This window comes from Struthio camelus, chromosome 1, assembly GCF_040807025.1.
Source record: "Struthio camelus isolate bStrCam1 chromosome 1, bStrCam1.hap1, whole genome shotgun sequence".
Lineage (NCBI taxonomy): Eukaryota > Metazoa > Chordata > Aves > Struthioniformes > Struthionidae > Struthio > Struthio camelus.
Window position 1 is genome coordinate 140,910,522 of NC_090942.1, and position 25,536 is coordinate 140,936,057.

Here is a 25,536-nt window from a genome sequence, read left to right on the forward strand (position 1 = left end):
CCCCCCAAACACTCACACACACACACACACACACTACGCTAGCCCCGCCGGGGCGTTTCGGGGGGGGGGGCCGCGCCGCCACCGGCGATGGGGGGGGTCCCCAGCCCCGCCGCCCCCCGCCGCGGCGCCCCCTGTCCCCCCTCACAACGACCGCGGCGTGGCGAGCCCCACCCGCGCTGCCCGGCCCCCGCCGTGCCCGCGCCTGTGCCCACGGGCACGGGTGGGCGCCTCTCGCCGGCCGCGCAGCCCTCCGCCCTCCCTCCCCCCCCGACGGCTCGCTGATTGTGTTACTCAGATTTCCCCGTTTAAAAGGAAAAGACGCAACCCTCAGCCCTCCAGAGGCAGAGCTCCGGGGCCTGCTCCCAACCCCGCGGCTGCCTTTGCAACCCCGCTGCAAGGAAAGAAAGAAATCCTGTAGCTGTCCCTGCAACCCCGCTGCAAGGGAAAGAAAGAAATCCTGTAGCTGTCCCTGCATCCCCGCTGCAAGGGAAAGAAAGAAATCCCGTAGCTGTCCTTGCAACCCTGCTGCAAGGAAAAGAAAGAAATCCTGTAGCTGTCCCTGCAACCCTGCTGCAAGGAAAAGAAAGAAATCCTGTAGCTGTCCTTGCAACCCCGCTGCAAGGGAAAGAAAGAAATCCTGTAGCTGTCCCTGCAACCCGGCTGCAAGGGAAAGAAAGAAATCCCCCAGGGCCAGGCCGGGCTTTGGCGCAGGATGAGCAGACAATAGCTGCAGCCAGCCACTGCCCTGTCCCCTGCTCCCGGCTGCCTTGGCGGGCCGCGGGCTGCTGTGAAGCATCTCCGGGCTGCTGTGGTTCAGGGTGGCTGGGGAAGGCGAAGCGTGGGCTGATGCAGTGGTGGCCCTCCGGCCGGGCCGGGCCGGCCAGCCCCCCACGCCACAGAGCCCGAGATTTCCTCAGCGGCTGGCCGGGGGAATCCAAACAGCAGGCCCTAAACAGCAAATGAGCCTAAAAATAGTATAATCTAGCTGGACAGGCAATTGTTGGTGGGTAGGGGGGGCAGAAAGGGATGAATGGAACGGGTGACTCATTTCTGTATTTACAGTGTCGGGTAGTAAACTGAATTATCCATGCAAAATTACTGGAGGATGTAGGGGGTGTCTGTGCCTGTGCGCGTGTGGGAGAATGACAACAATTCAGGCAAATCTCTGCGCCTTTGTCTAGCAGCTGCGGAGCCAGCCGAGGCAGCGGGGCGGGGGAGACGCAAGATGTGAGAGGGTGGGACAGGCCTTGTGAAAGCCTGGATTGGGTGTGTGGAAATCAGCTTAATTTCTACTGCTTCTGGGCCATCCGTATGAAAACCGTTCAGTGTATTGCTCCTTGCTCCCTGCCCTCCAGCAGTGTATCTGATGTGAGCGTGATTGCTGATGAATTAAAAGCTATGGCTCATAAGCAGTATTAATATATGCAAGGAGAATTGTAAATACATTTCAATAAACACCCTGGGGATGCTGTGTCCTCTGTTTCATGGCTATGCTCTTCCCCCTTAGCTAGCCAGTTTTCATAAAATTTCCAGAGCCGTAATCTCACAGGAGAAAATCTTGTCCCCATTGCATCCCCAATAATACTTCCTGCAATGAGCCAGGATTTCCAGTCTGCCCAGAGTCTTCTTAAAGCAGAGTTTGTGGTGTGGTGTATGAAGTCTGCTTTTCTCCCTCAGTTTATGAGCACCTCCAAAACTGAGATTAACAAGATATATTGCTGAGAGAGATGATAGGAACTGTCATCCTATCTGTGAACCGGGAGCTATGTGGAGCTGAAGGCCAAAGGAATCACTTAGGAAAGAAACGGCAAGGTTCATATCATATCATTTAGGAATATTTATAGATTTTCATAATAACAGCATTAAAGGGATTCTAGAGGGATCTTCAGTACTGGATACCTGCTAACTTTACTATCGTGAGCAAGTTCTCTAAGATGAGTTTATTACAAAGTTTACTATTTCGACACTTGTGAGCATTGAACCTTGTGACTGCAAATTGTGAAATTTCTCTAATTATCAGTTCATCAGCATGCCTGATAATACTATAGCCTCAGACTTCCCTGTCTTGAAGATTTTTTGACCTCTTAAGTGATGATAGGAAATTTAATATACGTATTCTTTAGAATTTTTCTCCTGTCGGGCCCCTGCTATCACTCATGAACGTGCCTGAAGAAATCAGGATTCCCCTGAGCCGAGTGTGGTGCCTGCACTCTTGAAATTAAAGACCAGTGACAGTTTGCAGTTTGCAGGACTGGAGTCCGATTGGTCAGAAGTAGCTTGTCCGGTGGCGGTCCTGCCTTCTTCCACTTCTGCTCGTTTTGGGACAGATTCACGGCTCCCTTGAATCAGAGTAACCCATGAATTTAAATGGAGCTTTGCTGCTTTCTGTGAAGCAGGCCCCTCTAATAAGCTTAGGTTCAGTTACAGTACTGAGAGACAAAGACAAATAAAGGCTTTACACTTCTGCTTCTTCTCTGCTTTCCTATATCCCTTTTCTCATGGATTAATGCTGATAGTCACAGTTTCATCTTAAATAGAAAAATCATATGCACTTTACTACATATATGAGGACAATACTGTCCCATGAAAGCACATGAGGGTTTTACATTTCAGTGGCAGGACATAAGCTAATTGCTGTAAAAATAAATCCTTTTTTATGGCATTTTTATTGCACATCCATGTCCTTTTATGTTTGCTTCTTTTTGCTGCTATTCGGAGAATGTGAGGTAGATGCTTGTTCATACAAGACTGTCCCACGTCAAAAAGACTTTCGGGGATAACAAACTCCAAAGTGCACTTGGATGTTGCAAAGCTGACATCCTCAGTAAACTTCCTAGGCCGCATTATGTAAAGGATAACTGGCTTAGGAATTCTTATTTTAGATATTGATGAGCTTTTATGGCTTTTATTGCTTTTTTTTTTTTGTCATCAGTCCCTGATCATGATTATTTAAAAAAAATTCAGTCTGTATGTATTCAGTGATGTAGTACCCCTTTAGACATGCATTCTCTTTAGCCATTTGCATGTTAAAGGAGTGTACTTTTCACCACATTGCTGATCTCATTTGCTAGAAGGAAATTGGACTCTTACAATGTAGTTTGCAACTACAGTGAGGGCATGAACTATATCAAGGCTGCGAGTTCTTTCTTGCATTCTAGGAAATTCACATGGTAGGAAATGCAGTAGGTAGGAAATGCATAGTTCTTATGTCTCATTTTGTATGTTCATGTTTGAAGCCTTGTAAAAAAGATCAGCGCCCCTTTTCCATATAAGTATATACGGTCCCCATTTGTGAAACTATGAGGCTGAGATGATAGAGGACTTGCCCAAAGCTATGCAACGGGAGCTTAAATCAGATATCCACTGATGTCAATAAAAGCATCTATATCTAAAATTGACTTCAGTGGGCTTTGGCCTGAGCTCTGCTGAGTGTCTTAAAACATGAGCAGGAGCACAAACTTTCTAACCTTGTGCTAATTTTGCTGTACTGTGTCTACATTTATTAAACAAAACTGAAAAGTAATTATATCACAAAAGGAGGACATGAAATATCTATGTGATAAAGCACCAGAGATTAATTCCCATATCAGTTTATTATTCATAATGGAAAAAGGGATCACTGGCACATTAGATGACTGGATAGATAAAAATAGATGCTGTACGTAGATTTCTCCATCATATGGAAAATAAATTAAAGGAAGAAGAGCTAAAAGGTTGTTTCAGATTTCACTTTCACATGTGAAATCTTATTCTCACATGCTCGAGCCTCTGAGAGACACTGCTTTTCTCTAGCACAGTATACTGTTAGAGGAAACATGAGCTGGGAGTGCAAAATGAAGAGACAATCACTTTTTTTGGTAGTTTCTTCCTGCACTATCTAGCTGCCAACAGTACAAGAGCGTTTATTGGGGCATCAGCATTTTGGTGTTCGGTTGCTTGTTAGGGCGCACCATTTGTTTTGTATTACATTCCGCCATGCTCTATTGATAAGAGGAAGACAAAAGTAATTCATGGAGCAATGTGTTTAAAGGGAGAGTCTTCCCCCCCCCACCCCCCAAGCTTAATTTCAGAAAAGCAACTGCATAATGCCTGTTCTATGCAGACAGATACTGGCGCTAATTGGCTTTACAAGTGATGGCATTTCCTCTTTTACTGTGCTTGACAAAGGGAATTTTGCAACAGGTCATGATTCAAGCAGGTAGCGCTTGTAGGAGAGGGGAGGCTCGTTTGGGAAGCTCAGATTACTGCACAGGAAGCTAAATACCCTAGAGTAGCACATGCTCCTCTCCCACACCAATCTGTCTGACTCTGGTTTTCCTGCCTCCCCTTAACCCACGAACAAGAAGAGTGTTGAGCCATTCTTTTAGTGCATGCAGAAGTTATTGCAAAGCAACAGTTTGGAGGATAGGCTGCTTGATCGTCTCTGAGTGGAAGGCTGCCTGCGTGCAGTCAATAACAAAATGCGCCAGATAAGGAGACCTTCAGCTCTGATTTCCAGCTTTTGATGGCAGCTAAGAATTTACTCTATCATTTTCTGAAACTTTTAATACGTGGCGAGAAGGAAGATAAATATGTTCCAGTCTTCAGATAGATTTCTGTAAATCTGCAGGGAATCCCGGAGCCTTTAATTATTTGCCTTACGTGTTCCACATGGGGGATATTTTGCAAAGGTCTCTGGACTAAAAATGTCTAAAATCTCTCTTTTTGGTTGGAGTTCTTTGCTGCCAGATGTATGTGCAAATACTAAGTTTAAAAGCCATCTCTAGAAATTTACAAAATATTTGAGAGAACTGAGAACAATACCCTAGCACATCTCTTGTCTGAACAGGGCATTTCTGTGCCAAAGTTCGACAAATGTTTGTCATCACTTCCTGGATTTTGCAGCAACTTTTATTTTCTTTTCTTTCCGGTAGTTTACATGAGTAAAAGTAGTAATATTGAAAGTGCATAAGTAACAGCCTCAGCATAAGGCATCACAAAAGCATCACCACCGTAGTTCTCCTGCCTTATGCAGCAGCCCCTTGCTTCTCCAGTGTTAAACTTCTCCTAAGTAATTATATGACATGTGCATGAGTGTCAACAGAGAGTACAAAGAGAAATCTCAGGCAGATGGGGAGACTGGATTTTTATGCTACTATTGAATTTGGGTTTCTTTCAATGCAAAGGTAAAGCTAGATATACATTCAAAATCCTATGGTCTCTTTATTCAACATACAAACAAATCCATATATACGAAAGGCAAGAAGGCTATTCTTATCACAATTCCATTGAAAAGAGGATAACCAAAATAAACACAGTACATGAAACAATGGCTAATGACATCAAACTGCCTAGGCTCTCTTGCGGGCTAAACCTTGTGGGGACTGTCATTTTAATTGCTCCTAAGAGACAGCACAGAGATGGGGAAATACTACTCAGTGAACTTCTCCAAAGTGCCCTGCGTATTGTGCCCAGTACTGCACATGGTGCTCATCGACCAGCTGCAGAATAACACACCTGATATTATGAATTATATCGAGCCAACAGTGGGGGGTTCCTGCCCCCAAAAGCTGACATTCTAAAACCATAATTTTCATAAGCCACTATGCATGTGCTATACTAGGATTAATTAATTTAGTTTGGAGAATAGCCCTGCCCTTGAGAACACACCTGTGCTGGGCACTCCTTCATATATAGCTATCTCTGAGCTAACTTTAAACTGGTGGCAACGTGGAGCTCACCCTGAGTTTACTGCCTTGTGTTGATTTTCTTGGGTGGATTTTACCACCCGTGGCTCACTGCTGTTAGCTGTATCTAAGGAAGTTACTTTAAAACTGTCCTAAGCATATTCAGCCATCAAGCTCCCTTGTGGTCTTGGCTTCCCGAACAAATACAACTGCTACAAACTTTTCTCCTCTGTCTTGTAAGATCCTAAGCAGGTTAGACTTTTCAAAGTTTAGGTTTGGGTAGAGCTATCTGTCTGTCTGTCTGTCTGTCTGTCTGTCTGTCTGTCTGTCTATCTGTGTGTGTGTGTCTGTCTACCTCTGTACCTACCTATCCTTCACTACTCCTTACTTAAATTAATTTATTTCTAGCAAGAAGAAATAGAAAATAAGCTTCCTGCACAAGCAGATACAGAAACGGCAATGAGGTCTACTCAAAACCTGACTCACCTCCCTGTCATTCGAGCTTTCACCAGTCTGAGGAGCGTCAGACGGAGCTGTTAAGGTAAAACACATCTGGCCATTTAAGCTTTATTGAAGTGATGCTTTTTTTCACAGTAACAGTTTGCAAAGAGCAAGGGTGAAGAAGCATTTCCACTGAGACAGGCACGAATTTTAGTTGTCTCTGGCCGAAGCAGCCTGGATTTGAGGGGTGGAGGGTTTCCTTCCTGAGAGTGAAAGGCACAGCTCTCACAATGTGAAGGCTTCATCTCTCCGCCGTGTGTGACAGAAAAGTTAGTCCTGGTGTCCGTACAGCTCTTGAAACTCTCAGTGCTTTTGCCCTCACATTTGCCTTTCAGGGCAGAGGGGAATTACGATATCTGAGTGCAAACACAGATGGGTACTGGGAGGGACATTGGCTGAAGCAAAGTCACATGCTCTTGGCTGTGGGTTGAAAAGGCCCCGCGCTTGCTCGGCACTTAGGATTGTCCCAGGCTTGTTTATGTCTCTCCTTGATTATTATTACTACTGGGGCAATTAAGGCAGGCCGGCAGGCATGGGACTTTGGAAAGCACTATTTTTTCAGCTGCTCAGGAGTTTTCAGCTTATTCCACACAGAATAGTATGGACCAGTGCTGGCGGTTAAACATTGATAAAGCTTGTGATGTTTATGTTTAAAGTGTCAGGCTTGGAGAAATGCACCCAAGAACACTGTCACGGGCAGGAAAAATGTAGCGGTGGAGAAAAATGGAGCTGAGTTCATTTTTCCTCATAGGAAGAGGAACTCCCAGAGTGACTTAGAGTTTCTGGACATAGCAGGGTCTGTTGTGCCTGCTCGCTGAAGTGCCACCTTGTCCATCCTCTGTCAGTCATTGTCACTAGGTACAGGTTTGTTCATATCTGACAGAAACACAAGCATTTCCTGGCATGTTTTAAGGTTGGTGGGATATGGCACACATGCACAGGAAAACCAACAACAGTAAGAATAACATCCCAACTTTAATATGTATTGAGGTAGCGGGGTTACTGCCAAAACACATTACTACGGGAAGGCAGAGAGCTCATTTCTGTACACAGGTACACAGCTACTTTACACCTGAATGCAAACTGTCACACAGGAGCGGAGAGAGCAAAAATGTGTAGGCTCCACTTTTTCAGTCAATGGCTATTTTGCTACTGATATGAATGAGAATGGGGTGGAGCCCAACTTTCATTTAGCTCAGTTATCAAATGTGCCTTAAGCAGAATGCATGTGAAACCAGGAATCATATCAAACTTCCCAAATGGAACATGTCCTAAATGTCTTAAATGTATAACCTCTTTATTTTCTGCTGATTAGTGCCCTACACATATTATTTAAGTTTTATTTCACAGCTGCAGTCTTGATAAAATCAGTATTATGCAATGAGAAAGATTAGCAACTGTTTAGATTGAATTAGACGTGAAAGTTCAGTGCTTCTCCCCATAAATCTGTGTAGGGAGAGCCCGTGCTATTTGAGCAGCGTTTTGTCCACTAGTAACGAACTGCTGCCACCAGCGGGCTGTGACTTGTATTGACATACACTTTTAGTACTAGATGTCTGGGATACTTGCAATAGTAGCTCAAATAGTCAAGACTTCAGGTCTAAAATGAAGCCATGCCTCCATAAAATAGCTACAGAGAGCCATGTTCCAGATCAAAAATTTCATGACTGTCTCTGCAATACACACAGAATGTATAAGTAATCACTCTGCTGGTTTAGACATACTCACAACGTATATGTCCTGAAATAGGACACATGACTCACAGCACCTTTGAGTAACCAGTGCCCCACTCACGACTAAGTTCATCAAGGAACTAAATCCCTTGAGAATCCCTTAGTGCATGCTTAAACACATTAGGAAGCCTAACTCCTCAAAAATGTGATTGTTTCCACCATTTTCTCTGAAAATATAGCCAGAGCCTGGGGTGACGATAGTCCGTGTGAGTACATAGACACACTCACACACACACACACACACACGTATAATATAATAACATATTAGCTCCAGGGCTTTAATTATGCTTCTCAGCCTGAGGGAGACTCAGACTAACAGCTTTTACCTTGCAGGAGAATATCCTACCTATGCAGTAATGGTTAATGTAGTATGTCCAGTTTACACATCACTAAAATGAATACAAAGGCAATGCAAGGCAATGCAGAATTAGAATCATACCTATTTGGAAGGATTACTGACTCAGAATTATTTCACAGGACAAATTCAGACTCCTTAGCCCAAATGGATTTCCTGAAAAGATTCATGAACCTATAGGATGCTATCCCTTTAAGCATTGGTGGATACAATATGTGCTGCTGGTTGCATAACAGAGGAGCAGCCTTGTATCTGCTCAACCTTCCCATCCATGTCCTAGGAGCGTGCACCCTGCTGCAAAGTTTCCCCCATCGGGCAAATGTGTAATGTACAGCAGGGTTCCTTCAAATCTACTGATATTAATTTTGCCAGAATCCGATTGAGATACTTTCAGAAAATAAAACAGCATCTGAACGTGACCTCCTGCTCTGGGTTTTTTCAGAATTTTGAAAGAGAGCAAATATAGTTTCTTTCGGTCAGAAGATCACTAGCTATGAGGAGCTGCTCTCAATGCAGTTCCTTTTTGCTTTGTTTTCCCTAATCTTTTAGGTAGAAACTGCACAGTGTACTATTTCCTTGGAGGACATTTTTTGGGGGGATCAAATCTATGCAACTTCCAGTTCTTTTGAGTGAGGAAATTCACAGGAGCAAGTAGTTTTATTGGAGCCACTTTTCTATCAAAAGCTATATTCAAAGATGAGACTGAATTGAAGCATATAACACAATATTGGTTCATGCACAAAGTTATATTCAAATTCAGTTTTCTACACCTTTTTGCTACAAAGTTGAAAAAACTCAGATTTACCTCAAATTTTTCTAAGCAATAAGGGACTAGGACTCTTTAGATGTGGGATCATTTTCTTGTTGAGGGAGAAAACGCTTCATGTTGGTCCCAAGAGACTCTCTCTTGCTGATGCTTGGGCAGAGCCCTAGCAAGAACTTCATTCATCACTTGTTGGTGAGAAAAATGGCTGCCCAAATTCCTGCAGTAAGTCTAAACCCATCATTCTGTTCTGTGTTTGCAGCTCCAACACACTGCCATGAGGAGGGCTCTGAGCATTGAGGGAATCCAGCTAATGAATAGATAGTACGCTCCTTTTTAAAAATTCCCTAATATAAGAAAACTAAAACTATATATCCTCTCCTAGAATTCAGCTGATGGTATGAGATTTTCAAAAGTATAAGAACTTAACATTATTAATACTATCAGGAGGATATTCTGCTAGCTATCTGAATGAATCCACAGAAAACTTTAATAAGAAACAAAAGATTTTGTCAGTATTTGGTCAAATGTCTCTCTTCAGCCCATATTATTGGGCACAATTGCTTCAGCATCCCCTAACCATGTACCATGAACAGACTTCCAACTTCACAGTTAAGTGTTCCATGAGTAATTTTCTTTACATTTCCTGACTTCGCTGACAGCTACTGTTTATACAATACTTAGAAAATAAGATAACTTATTTAGAAGGTGAAACAAAGATCTTGAGGACTTACTTTGTCCATTTTTTTAATAAAAAACAAAACCAGAGATGAAACTCTACCATTTATAGATTTTTTTCTTCATGGCAGAGAGGAAAGTAAGGAGCGTGAAGGAAGTCAGTCAGGAGGAAATATTGAGGCTTTTCAGTTTTCTGTTCTTAGCAAGAATCAGGGACCCAATGATAGGGAACCTACTGAGAGGAGCACTCACTTGGTAGTGGCTACAGTAAAAATGTTTGTCAAAATGCTTGTCAAACTAACCAGACATTGCAGAGAAGGTCATAGACCTGAACACAAGCACACATTAGGTGCAGGACAGTAGTCCTCACTGTCTCAGCTACTCTGCAGCTGGGAAGCTGCTTCAAGATGTAGATTCCTCCCCCAGAGGGATATTTATATGCATCAGTATTACAAAGTGTGTTTTAACTTTCTTTTCGTCTGTGAAATCCTAGAAGTTTTCCAGGGGAAAACAAAGCCCCTGTTAAGTTAATTTAAGTTTACTTAGCATTTTTCACAAGCCTCTTCAGAGCTGTCCTCAGCCCCACTGATCCATGGCTTGCGGACTGACAGCCACTGAGTTGGGGTACTGAAAATGTACTGCAGTTGAAAAGCAAACTATTACAACAAAGTGATCATTTAAAATACTGTAAGACACCCTAAAAGCTGTGAAGAAACAGAGCTGTTAGAAATATACGTTGTCTCATCACAGTCGACTGCTGGGAAAGTGGGTTGATGGGTAGACAGTGGTTTTTTTTAAATTGAAACTCTATAGGAGGTTATTAGCTGAATTATAATCAGAGTTTTAAAATATGCTCATAAAATACACTATGATGAGTTAGTATTGCTTCTGAAAAATATTAAAATCCTAACACTAGAATAAGAGAATTAATAGAGTAGAGGATAAAAGGGAATCAGTAACTACCTTACGTTTAAAAAAGCCTATGGGAAAAATCTCTTATGGAAACTCAGAACTGACATAGTGAAACAAAAATGCTACTGCAGACCAAAAATAGCAGAAAAAACAGGATGGAGATGAATATTCAGGTTTGAGTATAGTAGGTGATCTACATGGGAGAGTTGCAAGGATGCATACAAAGACCACTGTTGCCATTTACATCCATTATTGATTTGGAAGCCCCACTGTCCTTTGGAAAGAAGGGTAAGTTTTTATATTCTTTCAAGAGAATAGACTAACACAACTCTACATTATCTTCACAATCTTTTTTGTGAGTCCTCTTAAGTTCTTCTCTTCAATATCTTATGGCAATGTGTCCCAAAGCTTATTTTCAGTTGCATAAAAAAAATCATTTTAGCAACTGCGAATGTGCTGTTTCCAACTGTCACTGGAGATCCTCTTTTCTTACATGAGGATGAATGGTAAGCAGGTATCTCCAATTGTTCTTTCCCCTATGTGTCTTTCGTTTCCTTTTTTTAAATCTCTGCCAGCATCCCTTTTCTTATCCTCTTTTGAGAGTAACCTCTCCCAGTCCTATCGGGTTCCCTTCAGATGGACCTTTTTTCATGACTTTCAAGATTGCTTCTCTTTCTGCATACTTGCTAGGCAGAGAACGGAACAAAGCACAGTGACCAGAATTCAGTCACAACTGTGGCATCACCCACAGGACTTATTTGTCTAGTCGAAGTGATAGTATTGCTATTGAATGCTGAGATAGTTATCCTAGATGAGGACAAACTAGGCCATTCATTTCATGGCCTGCTAATGTTATCAGGATTATTTTCTCTTGTATTGCTCATACACTCCAGTATATTCTTTACCTTTTCTGAGTGCGACAGTAGAGCTGCTGACTTAGGTGGAGAAAGGAAGCAAATGATCTTTCTTATTTCAGGCTATCTGGCACAAGTCAGACTTCAAAAATCTCTCCTCTCCTCTCCTCTCCTCTCCTCTCCTCTCCTCTCCTCTCCTCTCCTCTCCTCTCCTCTCCTCTCCTCTCCTCTCCTCTCCTCTCCTCTCCTCTCCTCTCCTCTCCTCTCCTCTCCTCTCTTTCACTGAGGGTCATTTCAGCAACTTTGAAGGTGATTGAAGTGGAGGAGCAGTTCCAGCTTCTCCTCTCTCTTTGCATACAGCTGCATTTGCTTTTTTCCTGCCATAAAATTGTGCTTTCAACATTGACAACTAATGAAGAAAAAAGCACTATGGAAAGAAGAAATAACACCATGAAATATAGACTGGACAAGTGAGTATTTATAGGGGGTACAATTTTGCTGAGGTAAGGCCATGTGGAGCTGCACATGAATTGTATTAATGCATTGATGAATGTACTCCTCAAAATGAGCTATCCTATGCCATTATGAACTGCTTTGGGCAATTTTTTGAACCTCAGCAGTTTGATTAGCCCTTTTCCTTTTATATCTGAAAATAGCCACAGACAAAGAAGTCACGTATGGGACTGCTTTTTATTTCAGCTATTGACTGTATGAATCTTTTTTGTCATCCAAAGCCCGTTTTGAAATCAGTTAAAAATCAGAAGAAAAGTCAGCCTGCATAAAAAGTCATTTATGCTTATTAATCTGGATAGTTGCCCATCTGCACCCACCTTTCATAGTAACTCACCTTGAATTTAAAACCTTAATAGCATCCATTATTTCCTTTGCACACACAAAGATATGCTACTGATAGTATCTAAATCAGTATTCCATTAGCATTCACCTTTGTCATGTAGCTCGGTTCCAAAATAGGTCAATCTTTTGCCCATCCCCCTATTTCCACCATAGTATCAAGAGTGCTGAGGGGGTCTGAAATTAGCTAAGATGGGAGGAATCAGAGATAACTTTTGGCACTTCTAGTCAAAACTGTATTTGGGAGAGAAAGCTACTGTATGTTTTCAATTACTGTGTAAAGGAAAGGAGTGAAAGATAAAGGAGGTGCTGGCAATGGGGGAAGAATGAAGTATAAAGTGAGACTGATCATCCTTCCTGAGAGAATGGATTAATTCTTTTCTGACATAAATTTTTGACCCAAGCTTTTTTTTTCTTATTGGGCAAGAATTCAAGAGACACTGTAAAATGACTTGGTATAAATGAGAATTTAGGATAATTTTTCTCTCAGCAGCTTAAATAGTTTGTATAAATCTACCACTTTTCAAATGATGTATTACACCACTCTCATAGTTACTTAATATCAGTACTCCTCTGAGATTTTGCAAATGCATCATCAGCATTAGATGGATGAAATCCAGTCCACCATAATTCAGATGACCAACATAGGCAATGCTTCACTGAACATTTAGGTACACAGGCCTGAGAGCAGAGGAAAATCAAGTCTTTCCTAATGCACTGCCAAGCTTCTCCTGAAGACCACAATGAGTGACCCGGGAAGCCTGCAGGGGAAGATGCAATCTGCTTGGGATTGGTATTTTCTTCTTTTGATGCAGAGGGAATGCAGGCATTTCTCACAGGTGGTCCCATTCTCCCAGCTCTTCTGCTGGTGCTCAGGGGATGCTGAGCACCTCCATCCCCTGCAAGCCATTCCCCCAGCCATCTGTGGAGCAGAGCAGGAGCAGACACTGGTGCCCATTCTCTGCACTGTGGTCTCCAGGGACAAGGGGACCTACACGTAAAGGGGGCTACTCAGTCCCTCGGGGGTTAAACCCTTCTTCTAACTTCTCAGGAGAGCATTTGAAACCTGACACATGCAGCCCCCAACACCACTACCACCCCTCTGGTGGGATGGAAACACTGCACAGACATGAATGCAAGAGCTGGAACATGGAACAAGAAGGGGCCTGACTCTCAAACACAGGCTCTCCTAACTCTCAGATGACTGCTGAACGTCTTAAGATTTTTCCCAGAAGGTCATTGGTCTTATTGCCTACCTCCAGCTCATTTAGTGGAAGTGCTGAGACCCATCTGCCTAAATATGGAGCATTAAGTATCCACACTCATAGAACAGGCACTCCTGAGAAAATGTGAAGGGCTAAAGCTTAGGCCTCAAAGACATTTGAAGCTAAATGAGGAAACACCATATGCTTTTGGGTACCTGTAGAATAAAGCAGTCCATGAAAATAGATGAGCTGGCTCATTATTTGGGATTTGCATGAACTCAGTTTTGAGAATATACTCTTGCTCTTTCCACTCATCTGCCCAGGCTAGTTTGTTCTGATATATGAAAGATACTTTTTTTTTTCTTCTGTCAGCCACTAACATTGCTGTTTTAAATATAAAGCATACTAAAAACCAACTAATTAGGAAAAAAGCTACAATAGGATGCAAATGTTTTCGTCTTATATTTCATAATTTGGCTCTCATGTTCCCCTAATATTTTCTATGAAAGACATGTAACAGGAATGTCACAGGCCATTGCTAAGTAAGAAAAGAGAGTGAATAGCAGAGGGGGTAGAGAAGGCTGAGGCATCTTTCAGTTTTAGTCTTCCCAAAAGGTGAACTGTGCCAAGGACTTAATCACATTAATTTAGACAGATGAAGAAAGGGCTGAAGTTCAAGCTAAGGGAAGATCAGGTTAAACAATATGGGCAAGATGAATGTATTCAAGCTGACTCATTCTGATGAAATTTGACTTAAAATATTTATGGAGCAAATCAAAGTAATCTTTTATGCATAGAGGGTTCTGCAAAGAAAACAAGGGAGGTTTATGAAAAGCAGGAAAGGTCAAAGACAGTACCCATTTTTAAACAGTGGAATATAGAAAAATACAAGTCTATAGACCTGACAGCCTAACCTCAGAAAAATATCAAATACCTAGAAGATAATATGATGACAAAAAACTGTCAGCTGAGATTCAAGTCAATCCAATATCTTTTTTGGACAAGGGAAAAGCAGTAGATATAAAGTTTTCTGACAATACTAGGGCCTTTGAGAACTGTGACGTTCCCATGTGGAAACTGAGGAAATAGGTGAGAAAGCCATAGAAAAAGTGTCCAGCATGAGAAAGAATCAGCAGTTGGTTCTCTACCAAGCTGAGAGGTGTTTTGAGAGTTGTTTTTTTTTTTTTTTTAATGCACGGATCATGTCAAATGGGAGGGCTCTGAAATAGTGTGTAGAAGAGGATCAGATTTGCAAATGATTATGAAGAACTGGGGAAACAGTCTGAGGTTGCCACAGTGAAGCTCAGTGAAATGCTATTAGGAAAAAGAAACATGAATGTAAACTGGGATGTGACAAGGTGACAGCAGTACAGCAGAAAGGGATTAGAAGGTTACGGGGGATTGCAAATGAATCTAAAGTCGATGCTGTAATACTAGGACAAAAAGGCACCGAGAACAATTTTAGCATGACTACCTTATGTAAGATATGATATCCTATACCCATTCTACATCAGAAAGACTTCAGTTGCACTACTGTGTATGGGTACAGCATGTAAAGAAAGATATACCAAAAGGGAGGGTTTCAGCAGCGAGTAGCAAGAATTACCACAGAAAGTATAATCTTTGTGGGCATATTGAATAAACTGAATTTGTCTAGGTCAAAAAAGAGAAAGCCAGGGTGAAACACAACATTACTTTCCTCCCGTTATTATCAGCCACTCTCCTTGCCTACCAGAGAAAAGACAGAAAAATAACCCAACTCGCAGTACAGCAAGGTATATAGATGAGTAAATTAGATAAAGGTTAAAGATTTTCTAAGTTGTTAGGGAGGTGAAAAAGATCAGTTGAGGACATCGAGGTATCTTTTTTTTATATAATAGGTTAGACAAACATCTCTGCCTGGTGTCCTCTGGACATACTTGGTTTCAGTGGGCTGGTTAACTCATTGGTTTAGCTGATGCCTTCCAGCTCTGTGCTTTTGTGATTCTGTTTTTCTACTCACTGAGCTTTCTGAGGAAGTCTGGCATCTCTCCTGCTGAAGAGGTGAGGTAAAGTTTTAAAAAAATGGAAGTGGCTTGGAAACCTTAGTCTCATTTGCAGAAATTACGGACAGGAATGTACATCCCACTGACGTTCCCTGATTGCCTAAGCTGCTTTTGAAGGGGTCACAGGGGGCGAGAGACACCCTGCCAAAAATCAGTATGCAGCTGTAGTCCAAGCTCTTTCAGTCATCAGTACAAAGGCATCTGTAGAGTGATTCATTCCACCCAAGGATAGATGTTTAGGATAAGGGGAATGAATCACTTCCTGGAGTTTCCTCACCCTGCCACCCCTCTCCTATTGGCTTAGGGGAGCATAAAGGGACTACCTGACAGTAGACATTTAACTTTTAAATTGCTAACATTAGGCAAGATGAATCCCCCCATTAGTAGCCACTAAGTCACCTAGACCCAGATTCTCAAAGATATTTGGGTACTTAATTCCCCTTAAAGTAGACATTAAGCAGGTCTGATAATTGAACCTGGGATCCATTGACTGACTGATGAGGCTCCCAGATGAATCAGGTTCTACAAAGATAATAGGACTCTTGCCTATTCCTGCATTTTCCAGATAAATCACTGATCATGCTAGGGAGGCAGAAATCTCTGAACATGCTAGGGAGGCAGGATCATATTGTCCTCTGATAGTTGTGGTTTTCAGCTGCTCAGGAGGAAGTACGAAACACAGAGTGTAAGCCTGGGTCACAGGCTGTGCAGTATTGTTGGAGTAGAAAGGAGTAAAATTTGCACAGATAAATCAGCGGAGCTAACACTAATCCCCCACTCCAAACATCCTCTTCCTGCACAGGCCCTGGACTAAGCCACACTGATGTTAATGGAAGTCTTTCCTGTGAAATACAGAGCCACAAATTAGAGCTTAATTGAAAAACCCTTAGGTGAAAGGTATATAATATATATACCTTAGACCTGGTCCTTTACTGAAAGGATGTTCAGGCGAGCTAGTGACTCCACAAATATTGGTACTTCTATTGAATAATTGTATCGATAATTCTCTTAGAGTGAAAAAAAGAGGGAGGAAAAGTAGACCTTTCTGCACTGACAGCCGGGAAGAGCTCTGCTACCTCTTTGTGGGCTCATAGGAAGAATTTTCATGCAGCTTTTCAGTGCAAACTCTGTTCTGTCTTTTAAGACTTTTAAACTTTTCCGTAACATCTTAACTCTGAGCGCAATCTAGACTTAAATTGCAGCACTCGCAGGAAGTGGAATGAGATCTTGTGTTCATTTTCTGTGGCTCATCTTCATGAAGGACAGGAATAAAGAAAGCTTTTTCTGCTGGTTTGAAGTCATTAGATTTTGGGCCACAGTGATACTCTACACATCTCTCTCTGTTGTCCTCCCTCCTCTGAGCCCGTGCGTATATATGAAAGCAACAGCCACAGATACCTACTCCTTACCCTGCTCATGGCAGCTGGCCACAGCTGGAAGGCTTATATCCTTCAAAGCCATCACTGAAATCCAGCATTGTTCAGTCCCGACAGAAGATAATTCTTCGGTTTGATGTAACCAGAATGACTTTTAGGTACAAATAGCTTTCTGAGTTGGGTCATGGGGATTGGCTTCTCCCTCTGTTATGGAGATTCAAACCACAGCATGCTTCAGGGATCACTCGACTAAGAGGGAGAATCTGCACTGCTGACATCCAAAGGTGTTTCCAAATTTCAGCCCTCTTTTTGCGATGGAGGACTTTGCAGTTTGCATTGTTGCTCTGTTCCTCAGCAGAAGCACCAGAGCCTCCTACAGGGGAATGTCAGAGGTTGCTGCTGTGATGAAATAACCGCAGGACAGTGAATAAACACAGGAGCAGCTGTTGTTGAGCAAGATTGTCCTGAAATCCTTCAGCACATAAACCTGTTTACTTAGCGTTAACCTGCTCATATGGGTAAGAGAATGGTCAGAAATCTACGCAGTCTGAGAAGGATCTTGTTAACAGATGCCAGTATGACAGGAGCATTATAAATAAGACAGATGAAGCAATGGATATTTGCTTGCATGTTTTCTTCCCTAATCCCTATTTTAATGCTTATAACATCTCACAGGATGATATGCCTTCTCCTATGTATTTCACGAGGGATTTCGACAGTGCAGAAAATGAGGTGTTGGAAAGAAACAGGAAATGAGTTACTCCATTTCAAAAGAGTTGAGCCCTCTGTGCTCACAGAATACAAAGGCAAATACCTGAACATGTTCCTGTATTTTCTCTACCAAGCTATAGGAAGAAATTGCTCTCTCAGACAGACAGCCTGCTGCTTAGATCCTTGAAGTTGGATCCTTCACATCCTGATTGAAGTTACAGTTAAAATTAGCACATTTGCCCCATGGTGTCATCCAGGAATTTCCTGCTGCAGCAAAAGAGATTGATATGATGGAAACCAGTGTTTAATTTTTATAGAGTAAATTTCTTATTGTGAATAGAATAAGTGATTCCCAGGCATGACACAGAGTGCCTCATCTTACCCCAGTTCACTCACAGCTGTTTGATTATGCGATGCATTGTAAGACACTTTGAGCTTTAGAACTTATTTTTAAAAACCATTTTGTTATCTTCATTCTTTCTTTGTACAATTGTTGCAGGATAATTTTGATTATTTTAATTATGATTATTGCATGGATACCTACTCCTACAAAAAGCAGTTCCTTTACGTCTTGTGGTCCCATGAGGAAAACGTTAATCCTGAGTTTATTTTAGAGGTCAGAATGTACCTTCTTCAGGCTATCAAAAGCCAAAAGTTTCAATATAATAAGCTATCACCAGGCCATCCAGTTTTATGAGTGTATGAGTGTATGTTCACGTATGTGTGTGTGTTTTAGTGAAAATAAAATAAAACACAGTTTATCTATCCTTTCTTGTGAATACTTCTAATTGCCTGCATCCCCTTTCTTCTTCAGGCCTTCTCACACATTGCCAGCTGTCCCATTTTGTTTTCAATTGCATACCTGCCAGATTCTCCCCCTGCCTGCAGAAAAGTTCTGGCACATCTGTCACTCTGCTCATACAGTCTCCAGCATAACTGTTCTCACTTGATTCCTAGTTCATAATACCAGAATACAATAATATCAGACTAGATTTGAAAGCATAAAGATCTTAAAAATTATTAGTGACAAACACTTGAAAATATCATGCACAAATGCATCTATTTCTTTCCATTTCTCAAAAAAAGTCTATATTCTCCTTACTTTCTCTGCTTGTATTACCTGTTCAGAATAATGTCAGCCAACAGCATTCTGCTGAACTCAACGCATGTTCATTTACCAGCTCTTCATGACTTTGCCACAGTCAGGTTCTGAGTGATGGCGTCTGAGCTGCCATTCATGGCTCCCTGTCAGTTTTGAGAAAGAAACTGAAAGAGAAATACAGCATGCAAAAGGCCTTTTTCCCATTTAGTGGTCATATATACTAAGCCAAATCATTCCTGAATAAGAATATTTAAAGATAAGGTTGGGATTTATTTTCTTTAGGCTTGTCGTCTAAAAAGTCAGTTATCTAAATCTGAGAGTTGACCAGGATCTCTTTATAGCCGTAAAGGGACAAATGCACCTCCCAGTGTCAATGCCCCTACGACGAAGGTCCATGTCTGAAATAGGTCAGAGAATCCTGTATGCAAGTACCTATTTCTCACCACTGACTGTAAGTGGAGTTCAATCTACTCGTTAAAATTAGGGGAAATGTGCCCTGCACTTGATGCACCAGGGGCAAATGTAGTCCTGTTCTATTGTGGTTGGAGGACTGCCAGAAATAAAGTGGTTGACCTTATGGTGAATGTAGCTATGTTCTTTAGGTTTCACTTTCTTAAGCGATAGAATCACGCGTGCATTTGCAAAGGGGCAAAAGTACAGAACTGGTGAGAGCAGAATTCTTCTCAAATTATATCATGGCAGGTTAAGTGGGTGTCAAATTCATGGCAATAGTGGAGGCCAATTATGTTTTTCTTCCATTTGCTTGACTGTATTTACTCATTCCCTTTGCTACTACTTATGCCTGAAGAATCGCTCACAAGGTTTTTAGACTGCATATTTGAACCATGTTCTTTGTTTGTAGAACAGATGCCATTATTTACAGGTGATATTTCTTTTCAAAACAAAATTTTTAGTGTTTTTTCTCCCTCCAGCTAAAAAAAAGAAAAAGGAGCAAACTTAGCATAACAGTTCTGAGAAATCTGTGTCCGCAGACTGCTAGTGTTCCAGATAAAACACTGAAAAGAAACTCCTCCAAGGAAGTAGGCATCTATTTCAAAATGATTAAGATTTTTTTTTTAAACAAAGAATAGATTTTTTTTTTAAGGAAATAAGCCTGGTAGTAATTCAGATATTAGGTATGACCATGACTTACAAAAGAACTTAATAATTTGCTTAGGTTTAAGCATACGATTAGTCTCACTGACTATTCACATGCTAAATGTAGTACTTATGCACTTTCTTAGACATAGATATGCTGTCAAGAAAGTGTCGCTGTAATTAGATTGTTCCAGCAATGCATATATGAGCCTTACAGCATAATTTCCCTGATTAGCAAGATCATTATAAAGGACATCTTATTTCATGGAATGTAATAATTTTTAAATGCTGTCTTTAATAAATAACAGCTCTTGCATAGAACGGGAGAGTGACCTTTACTACGTTATTGATCATTATTATATTTTTAGGGAAACACTGCACTCTAGAGGTGAAAACTGTTCCCCCTGTCGTGAAACAGCTTCAAAAGGTCTCAGAAAAGGAAAAAAAGATTCTATATGGAGAACAGTTAATACTTTTTAACTATGAAAAAGCACGGCCTGCAGCACCCTTAGAAACAAGAATAAGTCTTACTTCTTTCATTCTCCTTGGTTTGCTTTCTAAAGAGTAGGCAAAAGTATTAAAGGAAATTTATATATGTTTTGTAACATTTACTGCAGCAAAGAATATGAAGCTATGTAATAGATGTTGGTTGACTACTCCCATAATTTGTACGGTTCAATAGAAAGTACAGTGCAAAATCTAAATGATCTTTACTATTTCCCATATGGTAGTCCCATAAGTTGAATTTCCAGTTAGGAACAGGTAGAGTCAGTAAACCTCAGAGCCAAGCCTGCACTTGCAAAGTGAATCCTTTGCCAAATTACCCTTCCTTATCACTGTCTTGCAGTCATGCCACCAGTTCCTAGTCTCTATTTTCTAATTTCTGACCATTAGATGGCAATCTTGACCATCATCTGTCACCTGCTGCTTCTGTTCAAGTCCTCTGATGGCAAGCCTGCTCCTAAGAAAGCTTTTCTCATCCCTCTACCCTTTACATTTATACTAACAGCAGTTATGCTGGGAAAAGGGAATTGTTTATGTTCAGAAAGACAGTGTTGTCTAGGTACAAGTAATATGTACTTAAGCAAAAAATAGCAATACCGTGTATTAAGGCTGCTGGGAGCTTTCCACTGTGACTTTCTAATTCTGTGAAGTCATGGGTCTCCAGCTGGTATTTTCTAGGCATACAGTAGTTTTGTGATTGTAGATTTTAAGTTTCAGGTATATCTGTTCAATTCTGAGAACAGGGCTAAGGCAGATATATTGTTCAAATTCTTTTCATTTCTTTTTGAGGACCTCTGTTGCCACCTTCCCTTTTGGCAGGGGTTTGAAGCTTGCCAGATGAAGGACTCTGAAGTATATGGCTGACTTTGCTCATATTATGTCCCCTAAAAAAGTCTATAAATTCTGGTAGAGACTGGTGAGCATTTGTTTGCGGTGTTTCCTGGCACCTTGTACTTCTTGCCTTACTGCAGAGCTGCCGCAGGCGCTCAGACCACACTTACTCCCTCTGCAGAAGGTGCCCAAAGTACATCCACATTGCATCCACCTGATACTGTGTTCAAGCCGATGCTCACACGCTTATCTACATTTGGGATCAGTATGGACTTAACTGGTGTCAGATGCTTTTACCTGTCTGGTCACGGTTGGATTTTCAGTCTGCTTACAGAGACAGGCCACCCTCTGCAGCAGTCTGAAGTTTTCATACCCTCCCTCTAACCGCTCTCTCCATGAGGAAGCCAGATGGTATTTTGCTGTTCCCTGTTCACTGTTTAATCCTTAACTTTCCCTTCAAATGGCCCCAGACACATCCCCATTCTGCCCACCCAGCTCTTGGGTCCCATTGCACAGCTAGCAACTGGGAGGCAGGGACTTGGTTGTGGCAGAACTCCTAACACACCAGTCACAGGAATATTCTTTAGCACCAAGCAGGACCTTTGCTTTTGAACTCTGTGGCCTTTCCTGTAGATGGTGTTTACCAGTACTAAAATTTACCAGAGATCAGCTCAAAGACCTTTTCCAGGAACACATCTAATCATCAGCGAGAGGAACAAACTTATGCTTTTAGCTCTTTATCAATAACCAACTGCAGTTTTCATGAAGATCAGTTGGTTATAAGTAAGTGTCCTCCATTTTTCTTGCTTTGTTGATTCAAGAGGCACCAGTAAGCTGGCCATCACAAATTAATACTTACTTAAAAGCAAGTACTCTATATTCAGTGGTGCACCCTTCCAAACCTCTTCTCTGTGAGGTGACACTTGCATTTCTTTTTGCCAGCAGGGCTGGTTGGTAAGGTAAGACAGGACTGACTCAGGTCTGTCATTGAGTAGATCCTCCATTTGATGTTATTCTGTGCTCTTGCCCAATTTTAGAAATCTTCTTTACACAGCAAAAGTATCCATCCACTGGCCTGGTATGTCACCTCTACCTCTCTTCCGTCAAGAATCTCTAAAATGTTTCTGTTCTTGGTGACTTGCTCCGTGCAGGGAGAAATCAGGGAGCGCATGTTGGTCAAAAACTCTGCTGTAAAAGCACAGTAACTAACTTGTGTCACCAAGAGGCCCCTTGATGTCTATGTTAAGCTACTGAATGTTCAAGAAATTTCTTTACCCAATAATTTTGGGCAGCCAAGTTTTTGCACTCTGAAACAATAAAAGATGCAAACTGTGGCCTTGTCATGAAGATGCGCATGCAAACAGCCCTAGTGGTTTAAATCCTAGGTTTGACCAGTCAGGACTCCCACGCAGGGAGGCACTGTGAGGTTAGGGGCACTGGGCTAAGAAGACACTGTGAGTAAAATGCAGTTGTCCAAGCTCAGAAAAGCTTCTAGACAAGGAGCAGTGATTGATGGTTAGATGTTAGTCATTGTTAGTTAGATGGTGGATCAAGAATGTGATTTCTTCATGAGTCTAGTTATGGATGAGTGTAGAGGATGGCACCAGGAGGAAAACAGAACTAGGTTTGAAACAAGTCAGGAAACTGTGGAAAAAGTGCAGAATCAGTGAAACTTTCTGCTTAACACTGTGGTTAAACTAAGTCAGCTAGTTTGTAAGTTTGTGCTTCCCCTTGTCAGTATAATTCTCCATTAAATAAATTATGAAATGGCAAAAGTAAAAAACAAACAAACAAACAAAACGGTAGTCATAAATGAACAAACGGACCAACATACTTGGTACTTCCTGAAGTGCTCCTCTGATCTATGACTATTTTCAGCTCAAGGAATCTCTTGAACCTGACACATTTTGTCTGTCCAGTAAACCCAATGAATACGTCCAAATACTTGTCCAGTCTCCCTGCGAAATCACAAAAATTTGTGGTGTCAGTAACTTCCTTTGGCAAGGTGTTCCACAGGTTTGCTACCTGTATTGCGAAGCCTTGTCCCTTTTTTTTTTTGTTCTGAACTTACACTCTACTAGCCTTGTTTGATAACCCTTATTTCTAGAATTGAAAGAAGGGTGAGGAGTCAGTCTCCCTGTTGGGCTGAATCCTAGCCACGGTAATCGTTCCTGTAACAGAGGCAGTTTCCACTCACAATCTTCCCTGTTGTCTTTTCTGAGCCATGTCCATTTCTCGTATGAATGTCTATTCTGAAATGAGGGAACCAGAGCAGCATGCGTGATTCAGGGTGCAGGCAAATCATGTACTTGCAGGCAAGGTAATGTTTTTTGTCCTGTTATGTAGGACAACTCATCAATTGGACTTCTAAAAAATAACGTATGGCCACTCATTTTCTTCCTCTGAGACCTGTCTATGCCAACATCTTTTGTGGGTGTTGTTTGTGAGGGCAGAAAGAAAGCCTCCTGTGGAAACACTGTGATTGAAAGGATGAATGCAGAAATACATAAACTAAAGATATTGACAGAACAGTCGAGTCTGACAGAAGAATAGGGTGAAATTATGAAGGGCCTGCTCAGAATGGACCTGACACACCCCTGACATCCTTATCTCCCCCAGACCTTTTGCAGGACTGCCTATGGGTCCTATCTGCGGGTGGATGCTGGGGGGATTTCTGCACAGGGGAATGCTTCTGGGTGAGAGCTGGCAGAACAGGAACAACTGTACATGGCCTCTTGCAAAACTAATTACTCAGCAAGCAATTGGCCATGTAGAAGGACTCCTGCCATGACAGTTCTTTATTCTCTGCAGTAGGCCAACATAATCAGTAGGAAGGGGGCTTTTTTAACACTTCTCTGAAACTTGCTGTAGGAGGCAAACCATTCCAAGTCCCTGCACAATGCTGCATTAATAAGGAGAGATAAGAGCAAAGAGGGCAAGAAGAAGGATCCCAAAGGCAGCAGCAAGTGGTGTTGATGAAGTGCAGGGATTCCTTTTTTTTTCTGCGTCAGCAGTAGAGGTTGCATTATGATTTTAGTTAGCATGTTCATTTTCTGGCTTGCACCATGCCTTATATCTAAGTAAATACATTTACCTCTTAGCTACAGGGAGCAGATCTCTGTATGGTTCTTAAACTTTGTCTTGCATATAACTGCGAGTTTAATAATATCCAGTGTTTGTTAAAGTGCTTTTTGTTGCTTGCTTAGTTCAGAAGAACTAGGAAAGGCAGTAAGTATCTGTAAGTATTATAAAAGCATTAAAAACAAGCATCAGTTGACAAAACCCATAAAAGTGTCTCATGACCCTTGTTTAGGGAGAGAGAGGTAAGTTTCAGCTAATATTTGTATTTGGCAAACAAATCAACTCTTGCCAACACAAGCCCTAAAATTCATCAAGCACAATGTATCCTTATCTTAGTGTCAGTTCCTCATCACAAGGATTAAAAAAAAATACAAGCGCAGCAGGCCTGTGTCACTACAGCACATCATATGGCATTTCATTAGTCACAAAGCAGTTCGTGGGTTTGCATTCAGTTCAGCCAGGCATTACGTTGCCACATGGGATAGGAAAGTGTACCCATGGTACATCCCTCTGCTCCTTTCAGCTGGGTCTGAATTCCTTTTGGAAGCTCTCCCCTGTTGCTTGCGTGGTTAGATATTTACCACTGCCCCAGAGTCACCCAGTGTAAAATGCTAGCTTTGTAGATGCAGTTCAAATTCACATGCTGCAACCATAAGGCAGCCGGTGAAAGCACCAGTCGCAAGCGGCATTCAAAAGATGTTGGAGGAAGTGATGTGTACAGCCTTCCAGATGCTTGGGGAAATTTGCTGACAGAGCCAGCAAATGATCTGCGTGGTCTCACTTGTGTCTGGCTCCAGTTACCATAGGAAAGGAGAGGCTAATAGTGAACCTCTTCACCATGTTAATGGCAGTTTAACTGAGTGGGAGTGAGCTTGTCCAGCTTCATGCTCTTGGACCCATCCTGTTGTTCAGTTGGAGCTGGCTGGCATGGTACTTGTAGCGGTGCTCATCTTCGTGGCTCCAGAGGGTTCAGCTTCTGGGTGCACCCACTTCCTAAGGGGCCCCAGATTAGGCTGGACACCCTGTACTCTGAAGAAAAGAGCTTTTGTTCAGGTCTGTTCTACAGGGCAAGAATCTGGAAACAACTGCTATGGCTCCACCATAAATATCTATTACCTCCACTTGAGAACTCATTTCTGATAACATGCTGGTTAGATCAGGACATGTAACATGTCAGATAGGAAATTTCCAACTAGTGTTAATAATCCACAACTACGTTGCAAGGAACTCCATCATTTATACATTGCAGTGCTTGGAGGCTGAGATGCT

At 41.9% G+C, this 25,536-nt stretch overlaps 2 long non-coding RNA genes across 6 annotated transcripts in view; one reads left to right on the top strand and one right to left on the bottom strand.

Moving 5' to 3' along the window:
- The window catches only part of LOC138062397 (uncharacterized), a 49,475-nt gene that overhangs the window by 1,070 nt on the left and 22,869 nt on the right, over positions 1-25,536 (bottom strand). Inside the window, exons 3-4 of one of the 3 annotated variants that reach the window (XR_011136445.1) lie at positions 23,021-23,144; positions 18,514-18,917 (exon numbers count right to left, since the gene is read on the bottom strand). This is a non-coding gene — a long non-coding RNA (uncharacterized lncRNA). Of the gene's footprint in view, positions 1-14,690; positions 18,918-23,020; positions 23,145-25,536 lie in introns of those variants that run through there. The other 2 variants (XR_011136446.1, XR_011136444.1) reach the window with 2 other exon arrangements.
- LOC138062399 (uncharacterized) overlaps positions 242-25,536 on the top strand; it is a 36,420-nt gene continuing 11,125 nt past the window's right edge. For all 3 annotated transcript variants that reach the window (XR_011136447.1, XR_011136448.1, XR_011136449.1), the window contains exon 1: positions 242-6,207. This is a non-coding gene — a long non-coding RNA (uncharacterized lncRNA). The remainder of the gene's footprint in view (positions 6,208-25,536) is intronic.